Genomic DNA, 27830 nt, shown 5'->3' on the forward strand with positions numbered 1-27830 from the left:
GGAAACCCACGCAGACACGGGGAGAACGTGCAAACTCCACACAGTCAGTCGCCTGAGTCGGGAATTGAACCCGGGTCTCTGGCGCTGCGAGGCAGCAGTGATGAAGCAGTGTTGGCTCAGCCTTATTTTATCATGCATTTCCAAATACTCCAGAATCTCAACCTTAATAACGGATTCTAAAAATCTTACAACACCAGAGGTCAGGCAAACCTCTAATTTCCTATCTTCTACCTCCCTGCCTTCTTAAATACAGATGTTACATTAGCTGTTTCCCAGTTCTCTGGACACTTCCCAACTCCAATAAATTCTGAAAGATTACCAACAACTCCACAACCTCCTCAGCTTCTGCCTTCAGAATCCCGTCATGTAACCGATTCTGTCTGGGTGATTTATCCACCTTCAAACCCTTCAGCTTCCTCAGCGCCTTCTCCTTCGTGATGACCACTACACTCACCTTTGCCCTCAACTCTCGAAGGTCTGGCACATTGCATCAGTTTTCAGTGGAAGACACCAAAGTACCTATTCCAGTCCTCCAGTGTTTCTTCATTCCCTATTACTACTTCTCCAGCCTCATTTTCCAGAGGTTCAAGGTCTACTCTTGCTTACCTTTCGTATATCAAAACAAATGACACTGGCAATCTTCTTTTATAACACTAGTTCACTTACAAGCATGTTCATCTTGTCCCTCTCATTGCTTTTTCAGTTATCCTCTGCTGGTTACTAAAAGGTTTCCCAATCCTCTGGTTTCCTACTAATCTTCATCACACTATAAGCTTTGTCTCTTACTTTTTTGTTGTTCTGGACTTCCCTTGTCAGCTATGGTTGCCTCATCCTCCCCTTAGCATGTTTCTTCTTCCTTGTGAAGAATTTCTGCTGTGCCTCCTGAATTACCAGCAACTCCTGCCATAGCTACTCCATAGTCTTCTCTGCTAGGCTGCTTTGCTAGACTGGCCAGCTTCTCATATCCTTGTGAATATTCTGAATATATAATTTCATGTACAAACATTCATGCTCAGCTGCATACCCAAAATTCAGGAACAAATTTTCCAAGTTAAAGAGTATCATTTGCATTTCACGTCTGCTAATTTCACTTCCAGTTGAATGATCGTTTGTTGTCCAAGATACTCAGTTTATCACAACCTTATTTTCCCAACAAGTGGAGAGAGAAATACAATGCAAAGGAATCTTACATTATTTGCAAATAATTTTTCTGTACTCTCGGAAATGTATTCCTCAATCCAGGAATACAATAATAAGTAACATCCATAAATTCACTCACAGCTTATAAGAATTAAGGGCTTGCTTTTGACAGTAGCCTTTTAATTAAATAGGATCATCTCTGACGTATAGACAAGAATTAGAATAACAACTTAAGAGCTCAAGTCCAGAGATGTACAAAAGATTATATAAATGAAAGGGAAGTAGAATTAGATTTTGACCAGAAATACCCAGATTTAATGGCATCTTTGGAGAAAGAGTTAACATTTCAAGTCAAATGTCCTAGAAGAAGTACATGCAATTTGAATTGCTTAACATTTCTCTCTTTATAGATGCTACCAAGCTGCTGAGCTTTTCTAGCGCTTTGTCTTTATTTCTGATTTCCAGTATTCACAATACTGAGCTGGTGTTTTGCTTTTCGATGGATTTTATCAGTAGCATGCCATCAGCAATAAAAGTGAAGGAGTGGAGTCTTTTGTCTCTTCCTCATTTGTATTTTTAGCTAAATTTACTGCACTGCAAAAACAATTATATAGAATATAAACTAAAATTAGAATCAGTAGATGCAGAGCTCTATTTCTCATCTAGTTCTACAAATGTAAATCAAAACCAGGTTAAAGGCTATTCAAAATAAACAGACAACAAAATATGCTCACTCATGGCAGCAATCCAGCATGTGCAAAAATAGGCTTTCAATATTAGTAACTAATCATTTAGCATCGAAAAGTTGCATTCAGCCACAACGTCTCTTAAAATGGATTTTACAAGAACAGGCCAACAGGATTGATGGGGAGAAAAAAAAATCACGTAACAACTTGAATGAAAATTTAGTATGCTCAAGTGTTAATGTAGCAGCATTAGGTTCAGAGACAATTCAACAGAAAAGACAGAATGTTGCTTTTAAAAATGAGTGCTCTTGGAATGCACTCATTCATTAAGTTAAACTACCATTTTAGCTGGGGTGGGCTGCAGTGATGGTGGTAGTAGTGGTCACAACAGAGTAAGCTGCCCCGAAACAATTGAGAGAATAGATGGTGCCAATTAGAAGAGTTCTGCCAGAACATAAAATGCTGAAGGGCAATGGCATTTGAGTAATCGTTATCGCTGAAGCAGAATTTTGCTTCTAAATCAGGATTTAGAAGGAAAAGTCTCCAATTATATGTCCTGCTGATACACAGTCATTTTTGACTTAACGTCACGTTTCCCTCCAGTCTTGCGAGGAATGGAAATATGTTTCACTGCATCATACAGTCCCATGACAGACTAAGAATTGTGTATTACTGGACAAGAGTAGTTGAAAACTTCACTCTGCATGCAGCATTTAAAATAATCCATTAAATCATATAACACCTGGACTTGAGGAGAGTGCAGAACAGGCATACCAGGAGAAGCTCCAGCCATACCTAAATGAGGCGTCAATCTGGTGAAGTCATAATATCAGACATCAACACATGACAATGGAACAACACGCAACGCAAAACCAGGCAATCCCGAGACAAGCTGATCCCATATACTGAGAGCACTGACATTTAAGATTAGATTAGATTCCCTACAATGTGGAAACAGGCCCTGCGGCACAACAAGTCCACACCAACCCTCCGAAGAGTAACCCACCCAGTCCCACTTCCCTCTGGCTAATGCACCTAACACTATGGGCAATTTAGCATGGCCAATTCACCTGACTTGCACATCTTTGGACTGTGGGAGGAAACCGGAGCACCCGAAGGAAACCCACGCAGGCACGGGGAGAATGTGCAAACTCCACACAGACAGTCGCCCAAGGCTGGAATCAAACCTGAGAACCTGGTGCTGTGAGGCAGCAGGGCTAACCACTGAGCCACCGTGCCGCCCACGAAATTTGTCCAAACAGTTGCTATTCAAAAAAACTAAGACAAAGCAAACCTGGCAAATTACCAGCCTTTTAGTTTCCTCTTGATCAAAGCAATGGTCAGTGCTGTCAAATTCTAATTACTAAGGAATAACCTCCTCACTTACATTTAGCTTGCATTTCATTGGGGCCCTTCAGCTCACAACTTCATTATGGCCTTCATCCAAAAACAGGCAACAGCAAACCAAGGGCTCTTGTGACACAGTGGTAGAGCCCTTACCAATGGGCCAGGAAGCCCAGATTAACATCCCATCTGCTCCAATAACAATTCTGAACAGGTGGATTGGAAAATATCTACTTAAGTGAGCATATTCTTTAAAAGGTGCTTGTGGCACAGTGATGCTGTCCCTATCTGAGAGTTAAAATACCTGCGTTCAAGTTCCATCTGTCCCAGAAATGTGTCAAAATATATTTGAACGGGTTGATTAAAAATATCTACTCAAGAGATGAATTCCAGAATAAGGAGAAGCAAAGTGACCTTGACAGAGTAGAACATAAAGGAGCCAGAATTAAACCAGACTCAATGGGAATCAGGGAAGACTTTGGTTGGAAATATACCCAGCACCAAAGATGATGAATATGATGCTTTAAGTTAGCAATCCCAGTCCCAGAGCAGTAGGTGGTCTTCACAGTGGTGTCTGAGGTTCAACTTCGGTTGCTCCATCTTCTAACTTTATGATTGAAGTGCGGATACTCAACGATTTCACAGAGTTCAGCACCAATACAAATATCTTCATCCTTTAAAGCAGTCCACATCCACATGCAACGAGGTCTGGACAACACCCAGACTTGGGCTGTTAAGAAACAAGTAACATTCACGACACTAGTGCTAAGCAACAATCACCTCAAAACACAAAAACTATCCATCTTCCATGACATAGGGAATTAGCAATGGTAATTCCACTATGAAAATCCTGAGCATTACCATTTATAAAAAATGCAACTGCAGCAGACCAGATGTTGGCCACAGAAATATGTCAGAGACTGGGAATCCTGCAAAAGGTAACTCTCATCCTCGCTGAACAAAACTGTCTACTATTTACAATGCACAAGTCCAAAGTGTGATGAAATACTCTCTACATGCCTGGGTGACAGCAGCACAAAGCCTATTTGAATGCCACTCCATCTGTCATCTGCAGTACTCACTCCCTCCATCACAGATGCAAGTAACAGCAATGTGGACCATCTAAACCATGCATTGCAGCAATTTATCCAGGCTCTTTCAACAGCATGTTCCAAACTACGCAATCTACCAGGGAAGGCAGCATACCTAATGGAAACATTACCCCTTCAACATCCACTTTAAATCGCATATCATTCTGACTTAGAACTGCTTTGCCATTCCCTCACTGTTGCAGAATTAAAATTCTAGTACTACCTTCCTAATAACACCCTAAGTGTTCCTAATCCTACCACCCCTCAAAAAAATTTACTGAGTTTTCCAATAAGTTAGCCCTTCTTAAAGGGCTCAACATTGTTCACAGAATATTCAACATGCCCATGAACTCCTACGGATCAATGAATAGCAAAAGTTCCATGATTTAAAAAAAAACGGCAATAAAGCTTTCAGGTTGATATGAAACTCATAAGCAGAACAGAATGCTGACAATTTCCTTGTTTTCTTGTGCATTAGCAGAATGTTCGACAGAAAGTTAGCACAACCAGGAGTACAATGACACATCAGGAAGTGGGATCACAACTAGATGAACCACAAGGCCTAATAACAAAAGACCTGCAAATCAATTCAGCTGTGTACATCAATTTCAGTGAAACCCATCCAGTCTTTCTGCGGCTGAATGAAATTATGAATGTGGAAGATGTAATCTGGCAAGGAATTCTACTTATAGTTTAGTCATCAGAAAGCAACACTCCATAAGTAATCATGTAGTATTCACATTTTATCTATGTGAGAGAAAGATAGAGGGTAAGCTGATATAAAAACCACCAAGTAAACAGACACAAATTACAGCATTGCACAATTGAACATAGATTCTTTGTTCAGTTTTTACATTCCTGCAGAACCTTCAAAAACATTGACAGTCATTATAACAATTGGACTTTTCACCTACATCCACAACAAAGAACTTTTGAATCAATGGCTGTGATCAGGAATAGGAATGGCTAATGTTTGTCTCTGGGAAGAGAGGGTATTGTGGGAACTCAAATAGCCATCAGTTGTCATCAGTTTACAAAACATAGACTTCTATTTCCACAATCCAAATTCTTACACTAATCTGCATGATGCAACACAGCAGAGAAGTACAAGTTTGACACCACCTCTATTGAATTTCCAACCAGAGTGGAGATGGAAGTGCTTCCCATCAATGAGCAAAGAGCCACATCATATGATCTTTAATATCCAGTAGAGAGAATCTGGCTGCAAAGAATAGGTGATCAATGTTAAGGCCACCGGAGAAGACAACAAGGGAAATACGACCCCAGCCCCAAAGACCAAGTAGATGGAAACATCCAGCTTTTAACAGTGACATTATAAGTACAGAGGAACCTAGATTACCCAAAGAACAAGGGCGGGGAGTATTTCATTCAGTTAATCAAAATCCCGACAATCAAATGCCAGTTAACAGTTTACCCAAGCACTAGGACCTTAAGATCTTTCCAGATAATCAAATGCCAGATAATCAAGGTTCCTCTGCATATAGCACCCCAGGCTTAGAAATAAAATAAATGGTAGTCATTCCCAAAGGCCTGTACAATCAGAACCCAAGCGAGGATAAAATCCAGTTGCAAGTACCCTAATAATACATATACCACATCTTTTAATCTCTTATCATGATCACCATATTATTTATCACCCAAATTATATCCAAAACAAACTTGTGCTTTCAAGAGAGGACCTCAAAAAATAAAGACTACTCTCTTATCTGACATACATACCAAATATATTTTTTAAAAACTCACCTATCAGCAACCTTCCGCAGTAGGATTTTTGCAGAGGTTGATAACCAGCAAATCTAACTCAATTTCTGAATACTGGGTTTTTTGTTCAATTTGACCTGCAATCAAAATGTAGAAAAGAAAATCTTTTGAGCAAAGTAGGTTGTTTCTTCTGTCTGGGGACACACAACTAATTCTGCATGATCAAGCATACCAAAGTAACGCCTGACTAATTTGCTAAGAGAGGGAGTAATTACAAAATGTAAACAAACATTACAAAACAATTAAAGCATTAGTAAGGAAGTCAATCTACCTTTTACCCATTTGCTTCAAGCATTGTTCAAAATGAAATGTTACAAATCAGACAGTTCCTATTTCAATTCTGCCACAACTAATCCTGTAAGCATTTGAAACTGAAAATAACTTCTATGCATCAAAGCCATTTGGTTTTACCAAATACTGCATTCTGAAAGATTTTGTAACCAATTAGTTCTCTAACTTGCATGCTTACTTAAAAAGCAAGTAGAGAATTTTAGTAGCAGTATATTATGTTCAGATTAACACTGCCAACATTTGCAACATTTACACCACAACAAATTGACTATTTCTGTTTATAGTAAATAATGAACAGCTTGTAAAAGGTTAATTGTCAATCAACAGCTTATTGCAAACTCACCAATAACGTGGCTAGTATGTTATATTGAAATCCATCCCTGAAGAAAAAGGGACAAATGAAATATGGAATAATTACACTATTTATTCTAAGACATTTCGAACTGTGGTCAGTGAGAGTTGTAGATTCCATTCCAGAGACTTGGTAAAATACTCTGGAATGGTGCTTAAGTGCAGCACTAAGTCTGTACTGCCAGAAGTGCTAAACAGTGGCCTCATGTCTTCTCAGTAGAAGTCTTTGATTTGCCATCAAAACTGTCATTACTGAGGCATATAAAGAAACAAAGTAGCCATTTTGCATAAAACCTACTCCCGTAAAATAGTTATCAATTAACAATAAATTATGTTTAAAAGATATTGATTGCAGTACTCCCACATTACAGCATTAAAGTCTTGACCTCTATTAGATAATAATTGTGCCCTGACAGAATAGTGTTTTCTGTTCTTGAAGTACCCATTGTTATGCTACGTGATTAGGATTTGCTGGAAAAAAGGCAAGCAACATTCATGCTACATTAATGCCAGCAATGACTGTCTCCAATAAAAGACAATCTACCCATCACCCTTTTACAGTTATTGTTTCCATCACTGAAGCCCCCACAAGAAACATTCCATTGAGTAGAAACTCAAATATATGTGCCATATAAAATCAGTGGTTTGGGAAGCCTTCAGAAATGAGATGAGAGTCCAGAGAAAGTATATTCCTGTTAGGATGAAAGGAAAGGCTGGTAAGTATAGGGAATGCTGGATGACTAAAGAAATTGAGGAGAAAAGTGAGGCCTGCAGATGCTGGAGATCAAAGCTGAAAATGTGTTGCTGGAAAAGCGCAGGTCAGGCAGCATCCGGGGAACAGGAGAATCGACGTTTCGGGCATAAGCCCTCCTTCAGGAATGAAGAAGGGCTTATGCCCGAAACGTTGATTCTCCTGTTCCCTGGATGCTGCCTGACCTGCTGCACTTTTCCAGCAACACATTTTCAGCTAAAGAAATTGAGGGTCTGGTTCAGAAAAAGAAGGAAGCATATGTCAGTATAAGCAGGATCGATCAAGTGAATCCTTAGAAGAGTAGAAAGGAAGTAAGAGTATACTTAAGAGGGAAATCAGGAGGGCAAAAAGGGGACATGAGATAGCTTTGGCAAATAGAGTTAAGGAGAATCCAAAGGGTTTCTACAAATACATTATGGACAAAAGGATAACTAGGGAGAGAATAGGGCTCCCAAAGATCAGCAAGGGGGCTTGTGTGTGGAGCCACAGGAGATGGTAGAGATACTAAACGAGTATTTCGCATCAGTATTTACTGTGGAAAACGACATGGAAGATATAGAATGTAGGGAAATAGATGGTGGCACCTTGCAAAATGTCCATATTACAGAGATGGGGCTGGATGTCTTGAGATGCATAAAAGTGAATAACTCCCCAGGACCTAATCAGGTGTACCCTAGAATGCTGTGGGAGGCTAAGGAAGTGATTGCTGGGCCTCTTACTGACATATTTGTATCATCGATAGTCACAGGTGAGGTGCCGGAAGACTGGAGGTTGGCTAACATGGTGCCACTATTTAGGAAAGGTTCTAAGAACAAGCCAGGGAACTATAGACCAGTGAGCCTGACATCAGTGGTGGGCAAGTTTTTGGAGGGAATCCTGAGGGACAGGATATACATGCATTTGGAAAGGGAAAGTGAGGTCTGCAGATGCTGGAGATCAGAGCTGAAAATGTGTTGCTGGAACAGCGCAGCAGGTCAGGCAGCATCCAGGGAACAGGAGAATCGACGTTTCGGGCATAAGCCCTTCCTGGAGGGAGAAAGAATTATCGCCCATGTGCACAGAGACTTGAGTTCATGTTCTTCTCTCTCGAACAGCAGCTTCTTACTGAATTATATAGTCACTTTACATTGAGGAGCATCCAGATAAGGCAACATAACTATTAATTGGATGACCAATACTATTGATACCCATGATTGCAAAGATTACGCCTTCTGATGTTATACAAGGCATGTTCTTAACCTGAACTGGCTTCACAAAATGAATACTTTTCACCTTGTTAAACTGACCTTACATACTGAATGCTTCCAATATTGTTAAGTGGCTCTACATAATGAATGCTTTTCCACTTTGTTAATCCATTACCCTTGCTGCCAGCACTCCATTGTTAACTGCAAATTCTTATCTGATCAGAGTCATGCTCAACTGAACCTCTTGTTTCACAAAACTCAAAACGTAACTCTTTCCCTACTTGGTCATACCCTGTACACTTTCTCACCTCCAAGCAACTCAACACACTCACTGGAAATACACTGCTGTTCCTTCAGTGCCACGGGTTCAAACTCCTGGGAACTCCTTCCCTAAGAGCATTGTGTCGACCTACAGCACATGGGGTGTAGCAGTTCAAGAAAGCAACTAAGCACCCACCTCCTCAAGGGCAACTAAGGACAGGCAATCATTGCTGGCCACGCAAGGGACTTCTACATTCTAGGAGTGAATTTTAAAACTCCTGTCAGCATACATAAACATGTGAAATACAACAAAAACAGAAACTGTTTGAAAAAAACTTAGCAGATCTGGCAGCATCTGTAGAGAAAAATCAGAGTTTAAGTTTTGGGTCCCGTGACTCTCCATCAGAACATTAAATGCCAGGCAGTGATTGCCTCCAAAAATGGTTAAATGTTAACTCTGATTTCTCTCCACAAATGCTGCCAGACCGGAGTTTTACCAGCAATTTCTGCTTTTGTTTCCATTTCCAGCATCTGCAATTCTTTTGGTTTTATGTAAAACAAAAATTTTATGCTTATATTTAGACCAGTTTTTCATTGCCAAATCAAAACATGTATATAAAAGCTGGAGGAAAAGAAAAAAGAGCAACTGAACATGTATATTTTGTTTTCTTAATCATGACAAAAATCAATATATTATTACATTGAAATTAAGAATGCTTCTAAAAATATCCTGACTCAATTTTCATTATTACTGGACAAAATAGATAAAACCAAATCACCAAAAAGATTTACAGTTATCCCTCTCTGATAGTAGAGGAATTTTCTTTGTCAGTGATATCCAACAGGTTAGCCACGTGTGGATATTTGATAAGATAATCTATCTGACTGCATTTAAGTTTCTTTCGTCTACTAACCACCACTAGCATAATCAGCCATGTTTTCCAATGATAAATTTTCATGCAAAGCCTGTTAAGGGAAATGCAAACCACAGTTGAGGGAGAGGGCAATAACTAAGAAATAATTAATCAATAAATATAAAAAGTACCAGCTACGATAATTTGACAAGACAACCTCAGTTAGAACACGTGCAAGGCGCAAGCAATTATATTTAAATCTTGTTGTGTACTTGGTGGTCAAATTGGGCAGGATGATAAATCTATTTGAATAGATATTTTCTCAGCAATTATGTGCCCACAGATGCCCAGTTCAGGTTCTGCCAGGGCCAGTCAGCTCAAGTTCACTATAGCTTCAGTCCAAGCATTAATAAAAAGCTGATTTGAACGAAGAGGGAGTGGCTGCCCTTTCCATACTTGGCTCATGGCTGCCATGATTTCATCAACGAGTCAGAGCAAAATTGAAGTCAATGGAAATCAAGCAAACTCTCTGCTGGTTGGAGTCATGACTACCATAAAAGCAGATGGTTGGGGACTTTTGAAGTCAACTGGCTTATCCCAAGATGTCGTTGCAGTAGCTCCTCAGGCTAGATATTTTCTAATCAATCTGTTTAAAGACATTATTACACACCTCTGTAGTAGTTGGAACTGGAACCCAAGCTTTACTAGCCCAGAGGTAGGGGCACTATCATTGTAGCCTCATAGGGTAGTGTCTAAGAACGAACCATCTGCAGATGCTTTATCATACTCTTTCCTTCATCATCGGGTTAGAAGTAAATAAGCATGTCTGTCAATAATTGGGAAAGGGAGTGGCATGGTGGCTCAGTGGTTAGCCACAGGTTTGATTCCAGCCTTGGGCGACTGTGTGGAGTTTGCACATTCTCCCAGTGTCTGTGTGGGTTTCCTCCAGGTGCTCTGGTCTCCTCCCACAGTCCAAAGATGTGCAGGTCAGGTGAACTGACCATGCTAAATTGCCCTTACTGTTAGGTGCATTAGTCAGAGGGAAATGGGTCTGAGTGGGTTACTCTTTGGGAGGGTCGGTGTGGACTTGTTGGGCCAAAGGGCCTGTTTCCACACTGTAGGGAATCGAATCTAAAGGTTCAGCACAATTCATGATACCTCAGATATTGAAGCAGTCCATATGTTATGCAGCAAGACCTGGACAATATTCAGGCTTCGACTGGCAACTATTAAGTTACCTTCATGTCACACACTACCAGACAATGACCATCTCCAGCAACAGACAATCTAGCTACCTCTGAGAAAGCGTACAGGGTATGAGCAGGTAGGGAAAAAGAGTACATTTTGACTTTTGTGAAACGAGATTCAACTGAGCTTGACTCAGATCAGATAAGAACTTGTAGTTAACAATGGAGTGCTGGAGGCAAGGGTAATGGGTTAACAAAGTGGAAAAGCATTCATTATATAGAGCCATTTGGTAATATTGGAAGCATTCAGTACGCGAGGTCAGCAACAAGGGGCAAAGTATCTATCGTATGAACCCAGTTAACAAGGTTAAGAACATTCATCGCATAACAGTAAAGAGCTTGGTCTCTGCTAATGATACTTGTTGATTGTAAACATTACCCAATTAACCCCACCACCCCGTGGCCTAACATTTCAACTTACCACCTACTCTGCTCTCCTTCACCACCAGACGCCTGGAGGAAGGACACCTCATGTTCCACCTTGGTATCCTTCAACCCCACACCAGCAATGTGGACTTCACCAGTTTCCTCATTTTTCCTACCTCCACCTTACCCCAGTTCCAACCTTCCAGCTCAGCACCATCCTCATGATCTGTTCCATCTGTCCTACCTTTACCCCAGCCCCAACCCCTTCCCATTTATCTCTCCACCCAGGGGCTTCCAGCCTCATTGCTCATGAAGGGTTTTTGCCTGAAACGTTAATGTTCCTGCTCCTTGGATGCTGCCTGACCTGCTGTGCTTTTCTAACACCACTCTAATCTTGACAATTAAATATGTATGTTGCCTTATCAGGGTGCTCCTTCCTGTAAAATGACTATCTAGCTCATTAAGAAACCATTGTTCGATAGAAGACCGTGCACATGGGCGATCGTTCTTTCTCCCTCCAGGGCCCAGAATAAAGATAGAGGTGGTAAAGCTACTGTGTCTGAGCATTTTGCTTTGAACTCAGTGGTGGAGAAGGAGGGGGCGGGGAGGGGGGGGGGTTTACAACTGACCAAAGTCTGAACTGGCTCAGCCATGTAATACCACATCCACAAGAGCAGTTAGGAGTTCTGTACTTACTAACCTGCCTCCTTATTTCCCCCGATAATGCCTGCCAGCCAAATGAAAGACCACTTGATTGACACTCCCATCCACATCTTTCAACATTCTCACCCTTCAGCACTGATGCAGAGTGGCAGCAGTGTACACCATCTACAAAATACATTGCAGCAACGTAGACATACTATTTGGAAAACTCTTTCCAAACGTACAAGCCATACCACCTCGAAGGACAAAAGAAGATGCATAACTGATGATGGGTATGAACCCCAAAAAGTAAGATATTCTGTTTCACTGGCTTATCCTAGTGCTTAGAGGCAGTGGGAATTCAAGGGTTAAAAAGGTCCTCTATTGGAATGATTGCCAAATGTATTTGACTGTTTGCCTGTCCAGTGGCTAACAGAGACCAGAGGTCACAGCAGGAGTCTGGTTGCCCCTGAACCAAAGCTGTCGTGTGTGCTTCGCTCCCAGCCCTGGGTGAAGATACTCGCTTTTTGAATAGGCCTGTCAGCCCTGATCAGACATCCCATTAACTACCTCCAGTTTCCATTCAGATACTTCCTTGCCAGTTAACAAGAGTAAGTGAAGACTAATCACACTGATACTAAAACCTATTTTCTACCCCTTTATCAATTAGCATGAGATTCAGAACAGTACTGTCACAAGTTTCTGTGAACGGTTTAATATCACCGCAGGAAGGCAGTGATCTCCAGCTATTGAGGGTGAAAAACACATTGTTAACGAGATTTCTATTCTGCCCTGTGATGTCAGAATCCTTCATATCAATTATACTCAAACAAGATATTTAAAAAATGCTGTTTACTTGTAACGTTTAGAGATTCATCAGGGAGTGCCTCCACAAGACGACTGCCAGACACCTTTGGTGGCACTCTGGATTTTTCCCACAGTTTTCAGAAATGACGTGTCCAGGATCTGAAGCTGGTGTTATCCGAAATTTACTTTAACATGACAACGTCACCACATGCAAAGTTGCCTCCAAGTCACAAACCAATCTGACTCAAAACTGTATCATTGTTCTTTCACTCTTTTCTGGATTAATATCCTAAAACTCCATTCTGAGCACTTTGGGTGTACCTACAACTCAAGGACTACAGTAGGTCAGATCCCCACTGTCTCAAGGGTAACTTGGGATGAGCGATGCTAACTGGCCTCTGCACTGAAACTAACATTTCACAACTGAATAAAAATAATAATAAAAAAATGTATAAATTCAAGTAAACATACATGTGGTGCACTACACACAAGGTCACATTTCTAATATCAACAGAGGCTCATCCAAATATTTCCAAAGTGCAGCATTGAAGTGACAGACAAGATATCTGGCTCAAGTCTCCAAAATGGAACTAGAACTTTTGTTTCAGAGGCATATATGAAGTTACTTTAAAATAAATGCAACATGAAGCATAACCATGTGCATGAAGACTTATTTACTGTATTGGCAGTTTAAGTGCAGATACAGGAATCTTTCATGGAAATAAAGACAGAATATCCAACAAAATATATCCCAAACCAACAAATCCTGATCCAGATATCCAAATTTGCTTCACACGAACATTAACATAAATTTTGATTTCTTATGTGTAAACTAACAGAAGCTCAACTAAATATATACACAGGTGTCACGTGCTAATTTCTCACTCATATCTTTTTAAAAATAAGAACTTTTCTAGCACCATGCCCTGCTGGTTTCCTCTGACCACTAAATAACAAGAACTTATAGCAGATGTCCTTTAAAGAAGCTCATCAGCTCCAATTTAACAAAAAATTGCAATATTAATTGCTTGATGTAAAGCTTTAATCCTTAAAATGCTCCAATATGTCATTATATACCTCTGGAGCATATGGGGCTTGAACCTAACTCCATGCTCAGAATAGGGTCATCAGCATTGTGCAGTAACAGCCCATCATAGCATGTATATACCCAGATTCATAAGTTTCAGAAGTTTGGAGTTTAGTATTATCAGGATAAATTTATCATTTAACTGATCACAGGTGGTGATCAGGTACCATTATCTTTCCAATAGTCAACCTCACAAACCAAATTACCACAAGGAAACAGATTTATCATTGATGGACACTCACGGACAATGACGACTCTCTTCAACTTTCGAGGGAGTCCTTAGGTGGCTGCACAGACCGATGCAGCTTTCGCAGACTGTTCCACCTGGAGCAGGTGCTGGTCATGGGAAGGTGGTGGGTGGGTAGTTGGTATGGTAGCATGGTCCTCATGTTATTTTTTCCGACTTCCACTTTCTCGCCAAATGACAAGTCTAGAGGTGCTTGATGCCTTCCCAGATGCTCTTCAGCTTTGGATGGTCTTTGATTCCCAGCTGTCTGTGGGAATGCCACACTTCAGGTATTACTGAAGTGCTTCCTCTGTCCACCTGATGCTTGCCTGCCATTTCAAAGCTGGGAGTAGAGCATCTGCTTGGGAAGACTCATATCAGTCATGCAGACGACGTACCCAGACCATCTCAGCTAATCATGGGTGGTCAGTACCTCAATGCTGGAGATGATGGCCGAGTTAAGGATGCTGATGTTGGTGCATCTTTCTGCACATTGGTGGTACTGCTCCCAGCGCCTTATGTTGTCTGCTGTAAATAGAGCACATCTCACAACTATATAAGACGGTGAGTACTACCACAGCTTTGTAAACTGTGATCTTGATGTCAGATCTGATATTGTTGTCCTTGAACACTTTTCCTCAGGCAGTTGAAGGCTCTGCTCGCACTCTGGAGGCAATGCTGGATCTCTTCATCAATAGCTACTTTGGCTGACAGGATACTCCCAAGGTATTGGAAGTAGTCAACATTCTCTAAAGCCTCCCCGTGAACCTTGATGATTGGGGGTTCACTACACAATGGCAGGGAGGCCAGGTTGGTGGAGGACCTTAGTCTTTCAGATGTTCAGGGTGAGACACATGCACTCATATGCACCCATAAAGGTGCCAACACCACTCTGGACTACACATACTCAAACATCACCTGCATACTTCAGTTCCATGACACTGGTTGGTGTGAGTTTGGTCTTGGCTTGAAGGCAGCAGAGCTTGAATAACTTCCCGCCGGTTCTGTAAGCTAGCTCCACTCCAACGGGGAGCTTGTCAGCCATAAGGTGAAACATCACAGCCAAGCAGATTGACACGTTTTGGAGCGATGACACAGCTCTGCTCAACATCAGTCTGAATGAGGAATAATTATACCTATTTCCCCTCTACTCTAGGCTCCTGTCTTTCACTGACTTTAAATTCATAATTGCCAACAAACATTCTGCATATCACTGGCACTCCTGACTTGCAAAGCACATTAACTGTGCTCTGCTTCTCCAGAAACAGAATAAAAGAGTAATGCAACAGTGGAATGATATATTTTCGGATATTCAACAGTTTGCTTCAAGCTAAAAAGTAAACATTCTGCAACTTAAACCTACATTTTGCTTTAAAATTCATCCAAAACAGTATTACAAAAATGAATCAAATAAATTGTCATAATGGTACACTTAAGAGTACAGCTGTAAGAACATATTACCCACTTGTCCACATGTTATTGTGGAGCCCCGAAGACCAAAAGGAATACATTTCTTTATTAAAAATATTTACACAAAAATGAACTTAATTGCAACATTGAGACCTTAAAGTAAGCAACACCTCCAGTTTTTTCCTGCAAAATGCAAAATAAACATGAGAAGTAGGTTTCAAATATAAAGTTTTCAGATTCATCTATGAACACACTTTTACAAATATTTAACATGAAAAACAGCAACCTCCCTTAGCCAAATGGTCTTTTTTCTTATATAAAACATTATTGGCTCAAATGATGTGTAAAAAATACTGGAATTGCAAGTTCAGCCCAGCAACAGATGTGGATAAAGTCCATGACTGGATTATGCACCCAAGTGTATAGTTGCTGCAAATGAAACCAAGATGAACAAAGAATGGACACAAATAAATTTAAAAAAATTCCTGCCTATGAGGATTTTCTGGTAAGAAATGTTTACAATAAAATAGGTCAAACAAAGGTGCAAAAATAAATTACCAAACAATGTGAGAGAAAATGAGTAGATCAAAGACAATTTTAGGAAACATTGCAATGATTTTGAAATGTTCGAAGTATTTAGTAGAAAATTGCTTCACACATTATCAATTGATTTAAAGTTTAAAAACTGTCACACAATTATAATTTTGCACCATGTGCACCACTTACAATATTTTTGCCAAATTCTTCTGAATGAACAGCAGCAATTCAGCCAGCACAAAATAAACAGCAGAATATCTTTTCCTTCATTCCTCTGGGCCCTGGGCATGCAAAGAACAAAACATCCTCTGTATGTGGATTTTTCTTTTGCACAAAATCCAAGGATTACAGACCAATAAAAATTTACAGATGTACAGAGGTTCTTATTTGCTAACCCCTAAAAATATATATTCTCTTTGTTAAACTATACCTAGGAATATGGAATAGTAACTCCAACTGATGAATTTAATGTATCTGCATTGCATACTACTGATAGCATGGCCAATTCCATAGTTAAACATGATTATCTTGAGCTTTTTGTAAATCATCACAAAAGAATTAGTTACTTCTTCCCTGATGCATAAAAGATAACTGTTCAGCCCATTTGTAAACATTGTCTTCCAAGTCTGAGTCAAAACAGTAAAAGTTGGCAGATATAAGCTAAACAATTTAAGCACCATAATAATTTGTGGGATTTTAAAATTAAACTTCACTCAGTCCAATTATTGTGCCTTTCATGAACTACCCACCTATTCTCACCCAATCATGCATGATTCCCCAATGAAGAAATGACATTCATGTCCTGAAGCTCTATAAATCGAGTACAATAACCAGCTGCCACAGGATACCCAGTGATAGCTAGTGCAGCCTTCAATTCTTTCCTTCCATTTAACAGGTGCATGTCAGGCTTATTTCTGTACGCAACTGACTGCCCAAAGTGGATCACAAGTGTCCGTGATAGAAATTTATCATCGTTAGCTTAACTTGTATTTGCTTCCATTATAGTTAGATGGCATTCAAATTCCTTATTCAGAAGAGCATGTGTTAACGTCTCCCCCCAAAGACTGGAAGACATTTTAATGAAGTAATGACAGCACACTGTACCATCAGAAATCTCACCTTTCAGCTACAGCGATAAAATAAACCCTTCTTAGGTGGGTGTAAAAGATTTCTTGCCACTTTCTATAAAATCAGAAGCATTCTCTGGGTTCTATTCAATGCTTAATAGTCAACCACTAAGACTAAGAAAAGCTTTAATATAACATTTGTTTCACTGCACTTGATTGAAGTTTGCTGTGTTCAATACAGCATCTATATTTCCTAGATTATAACAATGGCATTGAATCCAATGGACTGCATGAGGAATGATTTTAAAATCCCACAAGTTATTAAAGGTGCTAAAATTGAAGCAGAGTTTAGTTTATAGCTGCCAACGTTGGCTCTGGATTGTCCTGAAGTCATGGAAGGTACGGCATAAATGTCAGTTCTCTCATTTAATGTGTCAACATCCTGCTTATGAAGTATTACTTTATTGTGAAAATTTAAAATATACAGATGCAGAATGCATGACAGACAATAACAACTCCAACATGGGCTAGTCAACACAAAGGTTTGGTCAGTCCCCAATCAACATTCTCACCCATCAGTAACTAACATCAGAATTCTGAGGTACAAATGTAGTTAAATTAAATTTTCATTTTTTTTTTAGAAAGAACTTTCAACGATGTTTATAAAAATGTTGGAAAGAACCAATCCATTCCCTGTTATAGCAGTGGGTGATTGAGCCCCAAGGAACTCTCTATCAGTGTTACTTCAATCAATTGCTAGAAATGATTGAAAATAAGATCTCTGTCCTCCCAGTTACCCTTTCTTTAAGAACACATCAACATCTATTTTGTATCATCTCATGTTTTACATATTGTTACATCTAAACAGGCAAAACTGCAAATACAACTGCATACTGCACTGGAACGACAAAGGAAAATCTAGCTCACTTGCAATAATGCAAATATTTAGCTAATGCTGTCATTAAAAGGACATGAATTATATTTAAAATATTTAATTGATCAAATTTTCAAATTGAGTATCTCACCAATACAAGTAAGCTCATTGCCAAATCTTGGTTCAAGATAAATACGCCAACAGTTGCAACAGAAAGAATGACAAGGCCTAATACCTGGAATTAAACATTTTTCAGCTGAGGCTGAAACCCACATGGATACAGGGAGAATATGCAGAGTTCACACAGACAGTTTTTTAAAAAGATTAGATTCCCTAGAGTGTGGAAACAGGCCCTTCAGCCCAACAAGTCCATACCGATCTGCCCAAGAGTAACCCACCCAGACCCGTTCCCCTACTTCCTACTAATGCACCTATCACTATGGGCAATTTAGCATGGCCAATTCACCTGTTGTCCAAAGGTGGAATAAAACCTGGGTCTTTGGCGCTGAGTGGCAGCAGTACTAACCACTGAGCTGCCCACTGCTATGCTTTGGTTTTATTGGGTGTCAATGAGACTGCATCTGGAGTACTGTGCACTATACTGGTCACCTGGTTTAAAGGAGCAAAACAAAAGAAATTCAGGTGACACAGGATTCCTAGGCTTGTTCTTTTCCAATTTCAAATGCAGAAATAACAGCAAACTACACAACAGCCTTCTGGAGATTAGTTTAATAATGGAGGAAGAAGCATAGATATTTTGTAATCAACCTGTTCAGAAATGTTATTACACACCTCTAAAGCAGATGGGACTTGAAACTGTGCCTCCTGGCTCAGAGATATGAACACTACCACTGTGCCAGAGCCCTTGGATGTAGTACACTGTCCAATAATTAATAGCTTTCATTTGTTCCATCCAGTTGGTGAAAGTTGATAATGTTAACTTGCTCACCACTTTACCTCAGTGGAAAGGCTATAATTTAATAAATACTAAATGTAATTGAAATATGATAATCATTTCTGAAATAAATTAGCAAAATTATTCAAAATGGCGAGAATTGTGGCACTTGGAATTCAGATGCCATTAATAGCATTTTGTTTAAGGGGAAGCATCATGTCTGTGTGGGGGAATTAAATAAAAAACAGGTTCTGGGCAAGGGATGAAGAGACTAATTAGAAGCAGAAATATTCTTGGCCAATTGAGCTGAACAACATAGTTCTGTACAATTAGTTCTGTACAATTAGTTAATTTTTATTCATTCAATTTAGTCAAACATAAAAAGATTTTATGTAATTATGGAAATTTGCTAGGTATTATTTCAGTTGTAATTGCTCATGTTAAAAGATGAAATGTACACAAGTATTCAAAAGAAAAACTAGATAAACATCTAGGTATGATATTTAATATAAGACAAATGCACAGTGACACTGCTGGGATTTTGATACCTGAGTAGCTAAGATAATGAAACTAAATCACTGAAATAAGCAGTTCATGGTTAGAAGGAAGTTTATTTGCATTTGTTAGCAGCTTTCATGCATTCAGGACATTTCAAAAGTGCTTCACAGCTGGTGATACAACTTTGGAAGTTCAGTCATTGATGTGTCAGAAACTGAGGCAGCCACAAGGTTTCACAAAGCTTTGGGAGCAATGACCGATTTATCTGTTCAATGGTAGCAGTTAAAGAATGCTTGTTAGCCAGTGTGCCAGAAAGCTTCCTGCTTTTTGAACAGGATTGGATTCTTTTTTCACTATTCACCGCAAAAGTAAACCTAACGTTTTTGATCACTTCCGAAAAGCAGATGATATAGGCTATACGGTGAGAGCATTTCAGTAGATAACCTGCAGCTTTTCTTTGTTCGATCATGGGGCAGACTTAAATTTAGCAGAATCCTTGCGCAAAAGATTAGTGGCCACAGTTAAAAATTATTAAACTACAAGATTGTACGCATCATTGTGCAGATAAAATCATGGATGAATAGAATTTTAGGTTTTAATAAAAATTGTGACAAACATTTTCATTTCAAACACCTTCTCCATTTGTATTGTTCTCTTTACAGGGTAACAGGGATAAGATAGAGGCACTGGTCTGGCTGAGAGGCTCTGCAGAGGGTCAGTGTGCACTTGATGGGCCAAATGGCCTACTTCCCCACTGTAGGGATTCCGTGATTCTACTTTATTCCATTATATCCAAGTACTCTTATGATGAATGACAACATTGCTTGGTAATTACCTATTGTACCTGCACATTACTAACCTGTTGCAGTTCATGTACTAAGATACACAGGTCTTCTGCTTCTCAGAGCTCTGCAATCTCTCACCATTTTACTCTTCCTGCCAAGAGGTTCAGACACATAATTCTTTAAAATTTGCATCACATGTAGGTGGCATGGTTAAGAAGGCATTTAACATGCTTGCCTTCATTGCTCAAGACCGCAGAGTATAGGAGTTGGGAGATCATGTTGAGGTGGCACAGGTCATTGGTGAGACCTCTTGCAGAGTACCGTGTGCAGTTCCGGTGGCACTGTTATAGGAAGGATATTATTAAACTGGAGAGGAATCAGAAAAGATTTACCAGAATGGAGGATTAAGTTATAAAAATAGGCTGGGACTTTTTCCAACTGGAGTACAGGAGGTTGAAAGGTGACCTTATAAATGATTTTTGAAATCATGAGACGCGTAAGATGAATAGCAAGGGTCTTTACCCTACAGCAGGGAAGTTGAAAACAATGCAGCATTTTTTTTTAAGGTGAGAGGAGAAAGATTTAAAAAGGAACCCAAGGGACAACTTTTTGTTTTTTTTAAGAACACAGTGGATAGTGTGTGGAATGTACTACCAAAGGAAGTGGCAGATGCAGGTACATGTCTAAAAGACATTTGAACAAGTACATGAATAGGAAAGATTTGTAGGGATATGGGCCAAATGCAGCCAGGTGGCATTAATATAGTTTGGGAACATGGATGGTGTGGACCAGTTTGACCAAAGGGTGTGTTTTCATGTTGTCAGACTCGATAAATTGACAATTTTGCATTTTCCCATATTATACTCCATTTGTCCTCTCTTTGCCCATTTACTAAATCTATTTATCTATCTTTGTAGCCTCTTTAATGCCTATTCATAACTTGGTTATCTACTTTTGACTTATCAGCAAATTTGACAACTACACATTGTATCACATCAAGTCATTTTTATGAACTGTTGAGATCTTTCGCTGATCACCATGACAGTCCACTCATTTTAACTTGCCAACCTCAAAAGTTTTCAATTATGCTTGTTCTCTTCTTCCTGTTACTGGTGATGCTGCAGGCTGGGTCTAGGTAAACTAGGCTTTCTGCTTTCACTTCAGAAGTGGGACGAGTGGGAAACTTGATTGGAATGGAACATTTGGACCGAATGGTCTGTTTTCGTGCTCTGTGATTCTATAAACGAGCAACCACTTTCACAAAGTCTTTTTCTCAAAGCATCTGTAGATCTTTCTCATTGATTACCTGAAGGTTACCAGAGCACAAGGTTAGTTTGTAGCAATGAGAAAACTAGAATGCCAAAGGATGATGACAGTTCATGCAGGACAACTAGTCGCTTGGTCCAGCCAATTCATAATGGGGTCAGGCTAAGTCCATATGCACAGAGCTAGGATAGGTCCTCAGACAAGAGAGATCTTCACAGCAGGATATGGGACTAATATGGATGGATTTCCAATACAATATGAGCAGATATACATAAAAAATCAAAATTTTAAAAAAAGTGTATGTTTACTTTGATAAATAAATTTTTATATTTGCAGCTAATCAGACATTAAAACAAAATGGAAAATTGTTTCCATCTAATGGCCAATTCTTTTTGCTAACTATTTCATAACTCTGAAAAGAATATGAACAACTTATTTGCTGTGTGGAGTGCTTTCTCATCTGTCCAGAAAAAAAGCATTGAGATTTATGCCAAGATATTTTAGTAAGTCAGTGCACTCATCTCACAAGCACTGAACTGGTTCATATTTAACAGGTCACAAAAAATGCAAGACCACCAGAACAGTGTATTTACACATTTACAGCTGTTTGGTCAATGCCCTTAAGACACTGATGAGCACTGTTGACATGCAGAACCATGCAATGTCAATCAACTACACTGATGCAGGCAAAAATGCCTAAGTGGCAAAATTTTGTGGGAGAAATAGGCTCAGTGCTGAGGTGCAGGAGGTTCTTCAGAAGATCTGTCAACATGGTCATTGAATATTGAAAGTGTGACAAAGAATAGAATTGAGTTGTAATGTCAGGTAAAGACAAGATTAAGCTCAAGTAAGTTTTGTAGCCCAACAGTACTCATTGGCAAGACCTCCATTTGAATAATAATTACTGTGAAGTAAAGAATGTAAAATGTAACAAATGAGTTCTCTTTATGGTGTGAAGTTATCCTGTAGTTGAGTTCTTAGGTCAGAAAACTCCAAATCTGTACCAGGTACCTATGAAGCAATACTCCACAGAGGAATCAAAATTTCAAATCCAGAAACAAAAACTGCAAGAATAAGTTTAAAATAAAAACACAAAAGCAGAAATAGCATCAATGGAAAAGTGTTTGAGAAAAGAAATAAGATGACAACAGAAGGGGAACAGAACAGTGCACTATTTTGCACACAGCATTCCAATGTTGTACAAATAGCACTATTACTTTTTCCAAACTGAAATGGTCTGATGACATATGCAATGTTTGGGTACTCTTTACCACCATAAAACATAGCTCAAGAGACAATTAGAATCAAACCAGCTTAATGCATCATTTGTGCATGCTGGATTTGAAAAACAATCTGAACCTGGATTTTTGCAAAAAGTTAAAGTTGGTTCACTAATTTTACAGTTTGGCACATGTGCCAATCTTCCATTAATTATTCAGCAACTACATGAATTAGGCAAACTGAACAAAATTTACAGCCAGGCTAATAAGACAATGCTCAGATACTCAACTGAAAATGTTTTTTTTTAAAAAGGCACAACTCCATATTTGCATGTCAGGGCCATGAATCTGAAATGAGAAGTGCTGAATAGAAAGTATGCCTAGTAAATGCAATAGGGAAGTAGAAAAAGAAATTTATTTTACTCAAGCTCAACATGTGGAACTCAATACCACTCTATAGGGGAGGAAAGCAGCTTAGGTGTTTCAAAAGGAAATGAGACCAGCAATTTAAAACCTGGGATTCATGGACCTTTAGCAGTCTGTGAAAGACAGGCTGAGGGGCAAGAATGAAACACGGCCACCATGTGTGTGGCTACTGTAATCACATCAGATAGCAGGACATAAGGAGAGGCAGGCAGAGAGAAGCAGGTATACCCATTTCTCTAATGTTCTCACTGTAAATGTGTGCTTTTTAAAAAAGCATTCGAACAGTGTTTCCAAGCAGCACTCTCCAATACAAATGTATGGTTGAAATTAAAATTACTAACCTATTTGAAAAAAGGTATCAATAACCTAAAACTTGGAGAATCATTTGAAATAAACAAGTATATGGGAGAAAAAAAAATCAAAGCTGAAGAGGAGATAGAGGGAATGGATTATGGCTTGGGTGGAGCACTAACATCAGCACAAAAAGACTTTCATTTATATAGCATTTTTCAGAAAATCAGGATGCCCAAAAGCACTTGGCAGCTAACAGTCATTGTTATCATGTAGGAAAATCAAAAGTCAATTTGCATACAGCAAATATCCACAAACAACAATATTATAATGACCTAATAGGTTCAAGAGAATCTGATTGAGAGATAGATAAACACTGGCCTGGACTTGGACCATAACTCCCTAGCTCTTCTTTTAAATAGTGAAATCTCTAAAGCCAGACAGGGTCTCAATTTCACATCTGACCCAAAAGACAGCATCTCCTACAGTACAACACTCCCTCAGTATGACAATGAAGCACCAACCGAGATTTGTGTTTTTAAGATCTGGCCTGAGTCTTGTGTCCAAAACCTACTAATTCAGAAGTAAGAATGCTATCAACTAAGCCAAATAGCTTGAGGGATGGATGCTGGGAGATTTTATGCAACATTGGTTTTTAGGAAAGCATTCCAGGTGGTGAAGACATGCATTACGAATGAATAAGCAGAGAGATGAGAAAAATGGTTAAGTGGAAGCCAAACGTAAACGTTTCATAATCTTTACAAATGCCTGACATAAAATGGCAGTTCCAGTTTCTAGTGTTTGTGTTGCAGTGATGACTCAATCCCAAATGTAAATGCCGAAAGTTTACTCAATGACCTGAGGGAGTTCAAATACTGCGTGAATAGGCTATTGCTTTTTTCTACGTTTAGTCTGTCCCTGGACATAGTATACCAAGGAGCTGGTGTACAAGGTTACACTACTTGACTAAATTGGTAGACTTATTGTTGTTTTCAACTTTTTAAAAACATAAATAGAGCTGAGACAGTTGAGTAACTGGGGGTACAAGGATGCTCATGGGTGAATGCATCATTAAGAACAAATATTCTAAATTCACTGCACGAGAAAGGAACAAATACATCAGTAAAACTGGAAACTTTGAGCAATACAATGCTGATGAATTGGGAAGGAATGCTGATCATCAAAATGTGAATGATGGATCATCATCCACTAAAGAATGGGATAACCACTAAATAGGGAATGGGGAGCATGAAAAGCAAATTATGGGCAGCATGGTGGCTCAGTGGTTCGCACTGTTGCCTCACAACACCAGAGACCAGGGTTTGATTCCAACCTCAGGCGACTGTCTGCGTGGAGTTTGCACATTCTCCCAGTGTCTGTGTGGATTTCCTCTGGGTGCTCCAGTTTCCTCTGACTGTCCAATGATATGCAGGTCAGGTGAAGTGGTCATGCTAAATTGCCCATAGTGTTAGGTGCAATAGTCAGAGGGAAATGGGTGTGGGTGGGTTACTCTTTGGAGGATCGGTGTGGATTTGTTGGGCCGAAGGGCCTGTTTCCACACTGTAGGAAATCTAATCAATTGGCATGAGGCTGAAACAAATCATGCCAATATTAAAAAGATATTAAAAACAATTTAAAGATATTACATTTTTGGTGCACGAAAAAACATCAATTATAAAATCACAAAACAGCATACACAAAATTGTCCTTTACTTGTTTTTTTTGTGTAAAGCAATTCCAAATACTTCATTTCAATGCACTTCTACATTATAACTGGGAGTGCTTTTAAGAATTCATAGGTAAAAACCACAAAACAAATCCATTCTTAAAAGATGAATACAGTTAGTCAATGTTGGCAAGAAACTGTTGAATACACATACCATTTCCTACCCAATGTTTTAGTAAAAGTACTAATTATGAACAATGATACCTTTATCAAAATAAAGAATATACTCAAAAAAGTATTTATCTTAATATCAAAAAATCACCTATTGTTTTAGTTAAAACGTTACCAACAACTCACAACTAGCTGTAAGGAAACGTCAGGAAAATTACTGCAACATAACTCAAGATCTCTTGATACTTTGCTTATTGTACTACAGAAAAGTAGGAAATCTAAGTCCTAGAAACATAATCAATAAAACTCTCATGTTAATCATACTGCACGCAACACAGAGGGTGTGCAGTTTTCGAATGAGTGGTATCAACTACAGCAATTAACCTCTGCAGACCTTCCCTGGCTCCGTACTAAAGTGAGGCAGCAATTCTCCTCCAGGTTGCAATGAGAATATTAAACAGGTTCTCGAGCAGACGTCCACGCACCTTCGACTAGGCTGAGTCAATGTTTAGGCTCAAGAAAAGTACCTTCGACGGAGAAGCTGGGCAGGGGCGATAACGAGGGGGTTTAGCTGCACCCCTTCCAGGGGCCAACACTATCCGGATGCCAGCCTGCGCTCACGGACCACCTCCTCCTCTGCCTCCGCCTTGCTCTTTGCGGCTAGGCCGCAGCCTGAGCTAAACTTAGTCACGGTAACGCACCAGAATTAAATCTCAGAGCCAGCCCATTCCCACTCCCTCAAGTGGAGACTCACCAATCTGAGAAGAGGGCAGGAAAAGACGCAGAAGTCAGTACAACAGATTGCCAGTGATGCCTCTCCTCGTTTCCTCCGACATACACTGGTCTCCTTCTCCCCCGCTCTCACGGGCCCAGCACCAGGTCAGCCAATGCGCACGCGCCACCAGCCCTGCCGCATCCTGGGATTTGAGTTCTTTCATTCAGAACAACCTGCAAGGCTGCGCTCGGAGCGACAGATGACCGCACCTTCAATGAGGGAGGCAAATCCTTACGGAAAAAGAGAACAATATCAGAGTGACACTCACGCTCAACATGTGTAAGAACAAAATATTAATTAGAAACTATTTAATGATAGACAGCTTCCCACCCCTCCCGAAACGTTAAAAGGTGCCAGCGCCTCACTTGTCTTCCCAGAGTCTGTTTCTTCAGTGTCTGTGAGACTGCTGTGTTGGCAAATTATTCACGCAATCTTTCAACTGGGGTGACTGACGTTGCAAGTACACTCTTCGACTGAAATCAATGAACTATAGTGGGGACTGGGAATTCTTCCTGATTATTTTTCCTATCTTAGGGACACAAACCAATAGCAGTCGTTTTTTAAAAAATCATGAGATTATAAGGATCTCTGGAAAGGGCAGCATTTGTTGCTCATCTCTAATTGTCGCGAGAAGGTGGTATTGAGCTGCCTTCTGAAAATGATTGTGTCTATCTGGTGGAAGGAACCAGAGTACACTGTATAGTGCTACCAGACCTCGTATTTCCTATCATTCAATACTTAACTTACTTTCATTACTTTTTTACTTAATTACAATTGTTTCACCTTGTAGGCAATATGAGTGTAACCATACTCTGGCTTTAAGAGGCGTATTTTGTCCTGATTATTATATGAAGAGAGGGTCACAGATGTAATGAGCAGTGTATTCAAAGCCAATAAAATAAATAACGTGTGAGGCCTTGGGTTTTTTTGAAAGGAGCAATCGAAGTAGCCTGAATGGGTGGGGTCAAGCTCCCACAGAACGAGGATACTGTATTTTATTTTTGGTTTCAGCAATTGCTAGGGTCTTGAAGCTGGGTGTGGAAACTCTTATTCCTGTCTCTGTTACAGATCTTTTCCAGCTATTCGAATTGCAATTTGCTTCTGCCAAAGGTGTTTATGGGATGTTAGGATATTGGAACAGTTGCTGTTCAGTAATTAAATAATGATTTTGTTAAGTTTTCCAATAGAGTTATTCCAATCTTTTCTTGTGTTTATATTTTAACTACTGTATATTAATGAAATGTGTTTTGCTTCAAGCCTGGTAGTTTGACCAATTGAATTGCATCTGGAATCCAACACCTGACATTTGCCTTTAAGAAAAGAAAAGGTTAAGGTTTAGGATATCTTCTTGACATGCTTTGAGGGGTTTGGTCTGGTCCGTAACAAGGTGCGTTTGACAGTAAGCCAAGAACAGAAAATGGCATTTTGAAGAGAGTTGAGCATCATTTATTAACTTTCTCTTTCTACCTGCAGTACACTAGTCCTCTATTAAGGTTGTTCCAGTTTAAGTTGTTTCAATATAAAATTGTCAACATAAAATGCCACCATTTTAGATTTAAATTATGATCTTTCAATGTAACATTGTTCTGAAAAGTGAGCCATGTAGCGGTGTTCCTATTCTGCATTCTCCAGACACATCACTGAGGAGAGGAGGTGAGATGAGGACCATGGAATGGACAGTCAGCAGCAGTGAAATGTGGAGGTACTCAAAGTTTGTGAGAAGATTTGTAGCTCGGGTGCTCGTTGTTGTGATTCTGTTCGCCGAGCTGAGAATTTGTGTTGCAAACGTGTCGTCCCCTGTCTAGGTGACATCCTCAGTGCTTGGGAGCCTCCTGT

General features: G+C 39.6%; 1 protein-coding gene across 14 annotated transcripts in view; it reads right to left on the reverse strand.

Moving 5' to 3' along the window:
* gapvd1 (GTPase activating protein and VPS9 domains 1) overlaps positions 1-26118 on the reverse strand; it is a 145201-nt gene extending 119083 nt beyond the window's left edge. For 2 of the 14 annotated variants that reach the window (XM_087998407.1, XM_043720192.2), the window contains exons 1-2: positions 25974-26087; positions 6026-6120 (exon numbers count right to left, since the gene is read on the reverse strand). The gene's annotated coding sequence lies outside the window, so the exon portion shown is untranslated. Of the gene's footprint in view, positions 1-6025; positions 6121-6677; positions 6697-16249; positions 16271-25746; positions 25768-25973 lie in introns of those variants that run through there. The other 12 variants (XM_087998413.1, XM_087998411.1, XM_087998410.1 and 9 more) reach the window with 11 other exon arrangements.
* Positions 26119-27830: the final 1712 nt, after the last annotated feature.

This window comes from Chiloscyllium plagiosum, unplaced genomic scaffold (assembly GCF_037043375.1).
Source record: "Chiloscyllium plagiosum isolate Xiang-an unplaced genomic scaffold, Cpla_swu_hap1 HiC_scaffold_21, whole genome shotgun sequence".
NCBI lineage: Eukaryota > Metazoa > Chordata > Chondrichthyes > Orectolobiformes > Hemiscylliidae > Chiloscyllium > Chiloscyllium plagiosum.